Here is an 11,754-nt window from a genome sequence, read left to right as displayed (position 1 = left end):
CTCAACACCACATATACAGAAAAATCCAGAAGTGGTGCTGTGGCTCCAGTGGTGGAGTGCTAGCCTTGAGTAAAAAGAAGCCAGGGACAGTGCTCAGGCCCTGAGTTCAAGCCACAGGACTGGCAAAAAAAACAAAACAAAACAAAATGAGAAGAAGGCATAACTGGAGTGGTAAAACACTTTCCTAGAAAGCATATGTCCCAAGAGTAAGAAATAAACAATTAAGTTTAATTTTAATAAAATTTGAAAAACTTATTTCCCACAATAAGATGCAACCAATTTCAACTGTATTTTAGTAGAATATTATGTATATTACATTAAACATAGTAACAATGAAAATATTATCACACAAGTTTTGGAATGATTTGTCTTTGAAGTAACATAAAACTTGATGAATTAAGCAGCACTAAGTTTTTAACTTCATTAGATGAAAATTAGTAGTTTAACATTATCTGATTGTAAATCTTAGAAACTTAAGTTTCTTTCCCCATTTGGGCAATGTTTTATCAATAATTTTTATTGGATATTCATGTTTGTCTCCTGATAATTATGCATATTTTTAGAAATAGAACTTGTAAGATACAGTTGTGAATATTTTTCAAAGTAAGACAAAAATTTCTACAGAAATATTTTAATATTTTTTATCTCACCAGTATTTATGAGTCCCTTTTGATCCATGTTCTTTAATGTATGTGCTAAATGTTCCTGAATGAAAATAATATGTTACATCAATTGTAAAAGGTGAATATTTTTCTTAAACAAATTACATAGTCAAAGAAAAAAATAAATATTAGATCCTGTAAAATCACATGCATATGGCTTTGGAAATTTCAAATATTCTATTAATAGGAAGATACACATTATTGATTTCTGTTTATCTTATTTAATATTATTATTCATGTTAGAACCCACAATTCTAAGACTTTAGGGAATTTCGAATTCCAGGTTGGAACTGGAAAAAGTGAGGTAGAGAAAGCTGCTAAGTGGGTCATCTTTGTTAAGAAAATCAGAAATAAGTTTGGGGTGTTTCAAGTGAAATACTTACTAGTCATCTAAAGGTAGCTTGATGTATGCACTCAGAGGTCAGTAAATGAGGACCATAGGAAGCAACTGAAATTTTCTGACAAAGTAGAGAGGAAAGTATGTGAATGTCCTATTGTGCTATCATTTTCTTCACTGTAGAACAATGCAAAAAGAAAAGAAAACATTGCTCAAAGGTAATTCTATGCCTTGTTTCCTCTCTAGAATTATGGAGGGGAAACTAAGAGTGTGACATAGGTAATCTTCATATGTTTTTGTATCTTTGCAAAAATTCCAACTGAATAAAATAATCCACATATATGTTAACATAGGAAATATAGATGTGTTTTCTGTGATCTGCATTTCCAGTGAATGATTATAGTGATATGAATGTGCATGTATCTATGTGTTTGTCCAAACATATGTCTTTGGATATAGTGGTCAAAATGTCAGTATGAGGACATAAATACTCAAGTAAAGTAATTGAGGATTTAAGAAGTTTTCTCACTTTACAATTATCAAAAGGATTTATAAATTGGGTTAGTGTAAGCTTAGTTGTTTCAGTTTGTCCAGTATCCTTAATATAAATATTAATTTTGTTATGAGTGATATGAAAAATATCACATTCTAAACAGCAATGGGTGGTTTGTTTGTTATTTGAAAACTACAATGCCATGATATAAATTATAAAAGACAGCATTGTAAAATCAGCAAATAAGCTAAATGTGATTATATAGACTAAAATATACAGATGTTCCAAAAGCAGTGTCTGTGATAAATAATATATAGATAGTATTCCTACACACTGTAGAAATATCGTACTAGAATTGAAATAGTTTTCTGAATTTTATATAATTTTGATAAGTATGAAATTATTAACATTTTAAAATATAGTTTTCTTAGAGTTATTTGCCTTTCTGATATTTCAGAAATCCATGCTAAGATGTATCAAGTTGATTGCAATTATGAAAAGGTATTTTGTTATGAATTCAAATTTATTTCTATCCTCAGTAAAACTCAAAGTTTGTTCATAACTAGTTTCCAGATTTTAAAAAAATAGTTGATCTTCAGATCATGTAAATTATTAAAAGTTCAGCGAGTAGGCTAAAAACAATTTTAAAAATGGTAAAGATTATCAGAGTGTTATTTGCTTTTTAAAATCAGGTAATTTGCACATTACATTTATTGAGATATATTTTATAGAGAATGAACTCTATAGATCTTTACTCCAAAGTTTAATACCATCAATTAGTTTTATAATTGGGTTTCATATTATTGTATTCCAATGTGCATAAATACACATTTACAATTTTAATCAAATATGAACTTTATTACTATCTATCCCTTGGAAGATTGTGAATAAAAAGCAGAAATTTTTGTTTATTCCATTAAATTCCTAAGTGATTAAGCAATGAAAGGCAACTTTTTATGGAAATCATCCTAAAAGTTTAGTATACATTGCAATAACTATACCATTCCTGTAGGATATATATCTATATATATGAGGTGAAGGCTGACTTCTTTTTTTTTTTTTTTTTTTTTTGCCAGTCCTGGGCCTTGGACTCCGGGCCTGAGCACTGTCCCTGGCTTCTTCCCGCTCAAGGCTAGCACTCCGCCACTTGAGCCACAGCGCCGCTTCTGGCCGTTTTCTGTATATGTGGTGCTGGGGAATCGAACCTAGGGCCTCGTGTATCCGAGGCAGGCACTCTTGCCACTAGGCTATATCCCCAGCCCGAAGGCTGACTTCTTAATACATGCAAATTATAAAGTGGTAAATAAATTTAAGAATTTATAGCAATGTAACTGGATTCAGAGAACTCAATTTTGGATCAAATGCCTACTATTTATTTACCACTTGACCTTTTCTTGCAATAGACTAAGAAAATCTCCTTAAGCTCCTAGCCAATTTACTCACCTGGAAATTAATAATAAAACACTTATCTTATTGGTCATGAAATGTAAATTAAATCTCAGTTGCATTATTGATTTGTAAACTGAAAATCCCAATACTAATATTTTTATTAAATAAGAGATATGGATTTTTCTCTTAAAATTTCTCAAGGGTTTACAAGTTTATTTACTTATTCAAAGAGGAATCTCATGCAAAGTCCAATTTCATAAAATTGTATCCATGATACAGAAAAATCTATTATGATAAAAAATGTGCATCTGGAAAGTATCTCAGATAGAGCTAAAAGAGATGTTACTTTATAGTATTTGATTAATCAGATGCTTAGCATATAATATACTTAAATCTCTCAAACTAGCCAATCTTACACAAACAGTAGAAATTTACAGATTCTAATATAATTAACCAAATACACAAGAGCAGTAATGGATTATTCCTATAAAACTGAGGAAATGAAATTGTTGAACAAACTTCTTGTGCTTTTTCTCCATTCATTTGCTATTCTAATGAAGTTATACTGGTGAGTTAAGCAAACTTAACAAGTTTTCTTTCTATTATAGAACTCAAATACAGCCTGGTAAATGAATTCAGTTAAAAGGGAATATATATGTACATGGAAATGTAACAATGAAATCCTTTTTTATAATTAATGTATACTTACAAAATCATGAACTGCACATAAGTTCTTCAACATTAACCTCTGATTGATATAGTAAAAATAATTTGGTATTACTACATTTTTCACAAAGATTATTGAGAAAGTATACACAAGAGTCATTTTCATCATTATTTTTGTGTTGTGTTATAGCTATCCTACCCGTTTTGCAAGTACATGCTAATAATTCAGGGAAGAAATGTTTTTTACAGGGCTGGGGATATGGCCTACTGGCAAAAGTGCTTGCCTCCTATACATGAGGCCCTGGGTTCAATTCCCCAGCACCACATATATAGCAAATGGCCAGAAGTGGCTCTGTGGCTCAAGTGGTAGAGTGCTAGCCTTGAAAAAAAAAAAGCCAGGGACAGTGTCCGGGCCCTGAATCCAAGGCCAAGGCATGGCAAAAAAATAAAAAAAAATTTGCAAGCCCAATTAAGTGAAAAATCTATTAATAACATGTTATTAAATAATTAGATGAGGAATTAAGTATTGTTCAAGAGTAGGATAAAACATGGAATAAATTAAATGGATCTGTTTAGGTGTTACTTTAGCAAACACTGTTCTTCAAACTTCCTTCACTCCCTTCTTCTCTCCTCTCTCACTTCCTTCCTTTCTTCCTTCCCTTGTTCCTCCCTTACATCCTTCCTTATTGCCTTCCTTTCCTCTCTCACTTCCCTCTCTCCTTCGTGTCCCAGCCTCTCCCTCCCTTCCCCCCTCCCTCCCTCCCTCCCTCCCTCCCTCCTTCCTTCCTTCCTTCCTTCCTTCCTTCCTTCCTTCCTTCCTTCCTTCCTTCCTTCCTTCCTTTCTTCCTTCCTTTGCCCTTCTCTTCCATGTTCTTTGCCTTTCCTTTCCTTTCACTCTCCCCTAAGGTATCCTGTCTTAAATTTTATTTTTTCAGAGTACAATTATGTGCACCTGTGGTGCTCATCAAGACACTCTGGTTCTTTGCTTGCAGATAATCTGGAGGCAGTGTTCCCTCTTGCCTACCCCTTGCTTATGTTCTAGGTTAGGGTCCATTATTTCTTTTCTATATCCATAGTTCAGTTGGTTCTGGATATAACATCATTTTGTCTACTGATTATTGCTGATTTCATTCTTTTTTGTTGCTACCTACTTTTCCTTACATATTTTTCTGTTCCAGATTATAGATATTCAGAAAATTGTTAACTTTAAGGATCTATAATAAGTTGGGGTTTTTACAGATCTATCATTGGAAAATATGTTCCTCCTAATTTTCTTGAAATATAGAGAGGTCCAAATCCTCTCTTGGATGTAAGAGAGAAATTTTCTGAAATAAGAATTAAAAGCAAATCTAACAAAACCCAAATTGTTAGCAGGAATGGTGAAGGGACTGACAAGATTCTTCTAAATCTCTCCAAGAAATGTTTGCAAACTCCTTAAAAATCCAATCAAGGTTCCCCCATGCAAATTTGTGGTTTGTTCCTGGATTCCCCAATCTGGTGAGGTTCACCAGCAACATCTCAGCATTACTTTGAAATTCATTCCTTCACTCTTTCCACTTTGTATTGTAGATTCCAACCATATCTCTATCTTAGTTTCAGCAATTGATGTTAGATATACCTACACGAATAAAGTGATGTTCTAATAAAGCATTGCTGATCAGTCCTTTCAGTTCTTTTTATGCAAGTGTCTTGGATTATATTTTCAAACTACAGAAGAGAGACCCTTTTTCGGCACAATCTGGCCTCAAGATATGGTCATCAAAATATATAACAAGAAATAACACACAATTAATTATGCTTACAATTAGTGTAGAATATTTTTAAAGCAGTTAATTTCATCTGTGAAACATGTAATTTTTAAAATAATTATTTATTGTCAAAGTGATGTAGAGAGGGGTTACATATGTAAGGCCATGGGTACATTCCTTGTACTATTTGTTACCTCCTCCCTCACTTCCCCCTCCCCACTTCCCCTTTCCTTCTCCCACATTGAGTTGTTCAGTTGGTCTGCACCAAATGGTTTTGCAAGTATTGCTTTTTTTTTTTTGGCCAGTCCTGGGCCTTGGACTCAGGGCCTGAGCACTGTCCCTGGCTTCTTCCCGCTCAAGGCTAGCACTCTGCCACTTGAGCCACAGCGCCACTTCTGGCCGTTTTCTGTGTATGTGGTGCTGGGGAATCGAACCTAGGGCCTCGTGTATCCGAGGCAGGCACTCTTGCCACTAGGCTATATCCCCAGCCCCTGCAAGTATTGCTTTTGAAGTCATTTGTCTTTTTATCCTTTATCTCTCGATTATGATATTCCCTTTCAGTTCCCTAGTTCTAACAGCAGTATATCCAGTATCCAGGGTACTCAGATGAGATACAGTGATAGCAAGGGGACAACCACAGGAGGGGGATACAAGAGGATCATCAACAAAAGATGCTACCATTTCACATGGAATGTTGGGAGTAATTACAACAGTGATATAACATTCGTTTCCATAATATGGAGTTCATTTCACTTAACATCATCTTATGGATTCATAAGGGCATAGATATTGGGCTCCTGTGATCCTCTGCTGTGACGAGCCTAAACCTGTACTAATTTTTCCCTATGAGGGAAACCATATAGTGCATGTTTCTTTGGGTCTGGCTCACTTCACTTAGTATAATTTTTTTTCCAAGTTCTTCCATTTCCTTATGAATGGGGCAATGTCATTCTTCCTGATAGAGGCATAAAATTCCATTGTGTATATGTACCACACTTTTCTGATCCATTTGTCTACTGTGGGGCACCAGGGTTGATCCCATATTTTGGCAATGACAAATTGTGCTGCGATGAACATTGTTGTGCTGGTAGCTTTGGTGTGTTCTTGTTTGTAATCTTTTGGGTAGATGCCCAAAAGTGAGGCTGCTGGGTCATAGTGGAACTCTATGTTTAGCTTTCTGAGGAATCTCCATACCACTTTCCAGAGTGGCTGAACAAGTTTACATTCCCACCAACAATGAAGTAGGGTCGCATCCCCTCCAACATTTGTTATGGTTAGTTTTCATGATAATGGACATTCTTACTGGGGTGAGCCATAATCTCAACGTTATTTTGATTTGCATTTCTTTTATGGCTAGTGAGAAGCATGCAATTTTTAAAAGCAAATTTTAAATGTTTTCTCTTAGGAGGCCAGTGAAAAGACTAAGTAGACTTTTCTTCAACACACTGAAGAAAACATTTGGGCATAAAGCCATAAGAGGGTTCTGCAGACACATAGGAATTATTTCCACCAATTCATAGTCTGGTGTGATCATTATTTTCATTTCATCAAAGAGGTTCTAGCTGAAAGTTAAACAGAAAAAGAGAGAGAGAAACAGACTCAGAGAAAGAGAGAGAGAGAGATGAATTAACATTTCCCACAAAGCATGTTTCTCTTTCTTTTAGAATACTATTGTTTTCTATGACACTATAAAAAAATTAGAGAGGGGCTCGGAATATGGTCTAGTGGTAGAGTGCTTGCCTCGTATACATGAAACCCTGGGTTCAATTCCTCAGCACCACATATATAGAAAAAGCCAGTAGTAGCACTATGTCTCAAGTGGTAGAGTGCTAGGCTTGAATTAAAAAAAGCCAGGAACAATGCTCAGGCCCTGAGCTCTAGCCCCAGGACTCTCCCACCCTCCCCATCCCCGCCACGACAGGTAATTAGATAATTAAACCTAATTCACATTAGTGGGCAAATCTCAGATTTTCCTTAGAAACTTTGAAACTTTCATGGAATAAATGAAAAATATTTTACATTGCCTTGTGAATTTCCTCCCATCTATACATCATATCACTATCTCATTCTTTGTCTTGAAGTTTTCAAATCTATAAGTAAAAATGTAAGATACATTGAACAATTTTAATATGCATGCTAAATATATGTTAACATACGTCTAAGAAAAGAAAACTAATAGTTGTGGTGACAAAAAGAACCATATGGTCTGATTTCTCTGGCAGAGTTTCAGTTTATTACGGAGGTCTCGCCTTTCTTAACCTCTTTCACTCTCAGAAACATCTTAGTTTGGATGAGGAATTACATGGACACTCTGTTTCTCTCATTAAACCCAGCTTTCCAAATCCTATTTTTTATTATTTTCATTTTGTATTTTAACACCGATTGAATCTTTCCTTTTTCTCTTATTAGGTAATTTACAAAATGATACTTATTTAAATATATTGGTATTTCATATCATTATATATTTTCCTGTTTGAATTACTCAATTATCTAAACCTTATACTCTAGATTCGAAAAAAATGTTAAGTAAGGAGCTTAGTAGTATAAAAATATGAAACTTAAGAAGACTGGATTTGTCGGGCTTAGTCTCTAGGTCCCCCCTGGGGAGACCTAGGCCTTTAATTGTGTGGGACACTTGGCTCTGCGAGCTTCTCCCGCCAGCAGGAGGGCAGAGCATGTCCCTGTCAGGCTAAGCTGAGAAGAGTTAGGGCTGCTGAGACCCCCGCACATCCCCAGCCCCCTTATGTTTAAGAGACAACACTCACACGGAGATCCCCGGGGAGCCGCCTGATGGTCTACCGGCTTCCAAAGGATTTTATTCAAGGGAGGGGTTAATATAACAGTAATGGTGGCAGGAAGAGGAGGGACTAACTGGGTATCAATGATTGGCTAATGAACTGTCCATCACGGTGATGTCACAGAATTTCCCACAGAGGCGGAGATCACAGCCCCCCAAGGGCCAGCCTCCCGGCGCCATGGTGGCACATGTACTCGCAGAGAGGGTGGGGCTTGTTTGCCATCTCTTCTGGTTTCGGACTGGAGGGAGATGGGAGGTGCTAGCAGCTAAGCAGCCCTTGGGCGGGAGTAGGGACCTGTCTCTTAGGTATAGCCAGACCCTGACATGGATTTACTGCAAAATTTATGAAAATGCATGTATGCATTACCTTTCACATTTATGTTATGAAAATTATGGACAAAATGAACTGTGTATGCATATACAACTAAGAGCAGCAAAATATCATTGTGTATACTACATCTAAAATATTTTCCTTTCCTCCATATTAAGAAAAAACTTTGGAATAAACAATTTCAAGTCACAGCTTGAAAAGGACTGATTGTAAAAGGCAGAGTGGCAAACCTCTGCTACCACGCACAACTGTAAATAGGCTTCCAGACAGCTAAACTGTGCCATTTAGAAGGAATGTGTCTCATTTATCCATTGTTTAGAATGATTGAAATACATTGCTTTCACCCAGCTTCTTGGCAAGTGTTTCAATTAAGTGGGCACAAAATTTATCCTAGTGTAGAGAGCTATTATTCTGCTCTGTAGTCTATAATTGCATGTGACTTTGGACTTGTGGAGGCCTACCATTGTCAAGAAAATAAAATAACACATCTGTTTTTAGGTAATAACCATAACTTTTCTCAGTGGAAATTCTTATTTGGTAAAAAGCCACTGATGCTGAAAGCACGGGACATTTATTTTCATCAGTGTATTACAAGATAATGGAAAATGTTAAAATAAATAAATAAATAAATGGGTAAAAGACCTCCATAGACGTTTCTTCAAAAGAAATATACAAAAAGCCAAAGGGGATGTCTCAACATCACTCATCATGAGAGAAATATTAAATCAAGATCACAATGAAATTGTGTCTCATATCTGTAGGAAAGGCTATTATCAGAAGACAAAACGTAATGACTGTTGGTAGGGATCTTGAGAAACTGAAGGCTTTCATGCTGTTGATGGCAACAGCATGATGTAAGGTACTATTTCCCTCATCAAAAACAATGTGAGGTTTTCTGTGAATATTAAAAATAGAACCACCATTTGATCCAGTAATCTCTCTATTGAGCATAAAGTAATCCCTTAGTATCCTTGAGAAACTGGCTCCTGGAACTCTGAAGCTACCGAAGTCTGCATATACTTTGTTCCTTTATGGAATGTAATACAGAGTTTATCTAAGTCTCTATGAATCCTCATGTCTATTTTACATTATCTAAAGATAAGTAATTCAATAGACATTATAAATGTAATAAAACAGTGACTATGAGAGAAGTACATACATGTTCATGATACATGCAACATGTTTTAATGAGGGTGAAGTTGGCTGAATATTTGCATACAGAATATCCAGATGTGATAGACAGATTGTACATCCAAAGGAAATAACAACTACATGTTGAGATTTCTATACTCCCATGTTCTTTGTAGTACTATTCACTTGATCACTTCCCAAGATATGAAATCAACTTGCTGTCAATGTCTGAGTAGAGCACCACTCCATTGTTGAGTCTAAACATTGTTGTTGCTTTCAATAATGCGTTCAGTGGTAGACATATAGAGGGTTTTCACACCTTCAGGTAGATTAAAAACAAATAAAAGGGACACAAAGTACATTTTCAGAGGAAACTGGGGGGCCACTCCACCTTCACTATGCAGTTCAGTGCACTGGCTCTTGGCTTATGCACTTTTATAAACTAGAAGATATTTGTGTTTTTTTTGTTGTTGTTGTTAAATTTTTATTGTCAAACTGAGGTACAGAGAGGTTACACTTTCATATGTTAGGCATTGGATACATTTCTTGTACTGTTTGTTACCTCCTCCCTCATTCCCTCCTCCCTCCTCCCCCTTTCCCTTTTCCCCCCATGAGTTGTTCAGTTCATTTATACCAAACAGTTTTGCAAAAAATATGGAATTCTTCACGAACTTGCATGTCATCCTTGCGCAGGGGCCATGCTAATCTCTGTATCGTTGCAATTTTAGTATATGTGCTGCCGAAGCGAGCACAAACTAGAAGATATTTGATATCTTAATGTCATTGAGTATTTTTAAAAATGAATAATGTTGAATGGGTAGGAGCCTACATCACAAAATCCATTCTGACCAAAGATAGCAATTTGCAAGGCAGCATGTATGTATGTAAACAACTTTACAACTTTAATTACATGTTAATGAGATTTCTGTCTGACCTTCTATAGACTTCTGCAGGCTTTCAGCTGAAACAAGCCAAAAAGTCACAGGCTATGGAATTAACAGTATACAATGACAGAAGTGTCTCAGGGGGTTAAGCAGGATAAGAAGACTAGTAGGTCTCTGACAGTTTATTGCTATCTCCCCTTGTTTTGTCTATCTCTTGTGGGTAAGCTGCTGGGCATAAGACACTTTCCTCATGAGCCGCCTGAAGCTATGTGGCCACCAATGGTGGAACAGATAGACAAAATGTGGTATAAACATATATTCCGCAGAATGGTATTCATTCATAAAAAGGAATTCTCCCATTTTCAAAAACATGAATGGATCTGGATATCCATAAACATCAGTGAAAGAATACAGGTCCTTGTAGACCAGTACTACCTAACCTCACTCACAGATATAACTGAGAAGAGCTGCTGTTAGAGAAGGTAAAAGTAAAGTAGTGGTTTTTCAGAGCCTGGGAACAGAGATGGAGACATTGTGAAAAGTGGTTCAACTGGCACAGTCATGCTGGAAAACGGGAAAGTAAACCTTAGATTGTTAATAAGCTAAATTAAAACAGCATAATTCAGAATTATAATGTAAATTATCCCCACAAATTAAAAAAAATTGAGTCTCTATTTTTTCAGTTTACTACTCACATATCACTAAAAAGTATTTCATTCATGGAAAGCAGTGAAGTACTAAGAAACAATGAAAACAATAAATAAAATAGAAAAACCTAAAGAATAGGCTGAGCACATACTTCCTAATTAGTTATAACACAAGTAGATAGGATATTCAACTGTAAAACCAACCTTAGGGACAAATACACATTATTAATTGTAGTTTTTGAATAAATTAATATTTCTGAGTCTGATTGAACTGTGCTATGGAATTTTACTCATCCACTTAAAACAGTGATATTGCATCATGTGTAAATAAATTAAAAGACTTGGAAAAAGTTATGTAAGTGAAATACGTCAGGCCCAGAGAGACAAAAGATGCATGTTTTCCCTTATATGTGGAAGCTGGATTTAGGTCATATACTGATAATTTAAAATGTTGGGTGGCATGCAAGTGTATACAAATGCATTAAATTAAATATAGGAGATTGAAGGGAGAAGTCAAACATTCTAATTCCTTAAAAAGGCCAAGTCAAAGTTCAGCAAAATAAAACATGATTAATCAGCTACTCAAAAGGGGTGGGGTGAGTTCAAAAAGAAAGCCATAGACAAATGTAGAGAAAAAGAGGAGCAAAATGCAGTCGAGAATCCAATGTA

General features: G+C 35.6%; 1 non-coding gene across 1 annotated transcript; it reads right to left on the bottom strand.

Annotated features, from left to right (window-relative positions):
• Nucleotides 1-10,202: 10,202 nt before the first annotated feature.
• On the bottom strand, nucleotides 10,203-10,306 carry LOC125365063. The gene has a single exon (XR_007213620.1). It is a non-coding gene; the product is annotated as a U6 spliceosomal RNA (small nuclear RNA).
• Between the last annotated feature and the right edge of the window lie 1,448 nt (nucleotides 10,307-11,754).

Source organism: Perognathus longimembris, chromosome 16 (assembly GCF_023159225.1).
Source record: "Perognathus longimembris pacificus isolate PPM17 chromosome 16, ASM2315922v1, whole genome shotgun sequence".
NCBI lineage: Eukaryota > Metazoa > Chordata > Mammalia > Rodentia > Heteromyidae > Perognathus > Perognathus longimembris.
The sequence above is the reverse complement of the archived record's forward strand: the minus strand, read 5'-3'. Positions and strand labels throughout refer to the sequence as shown.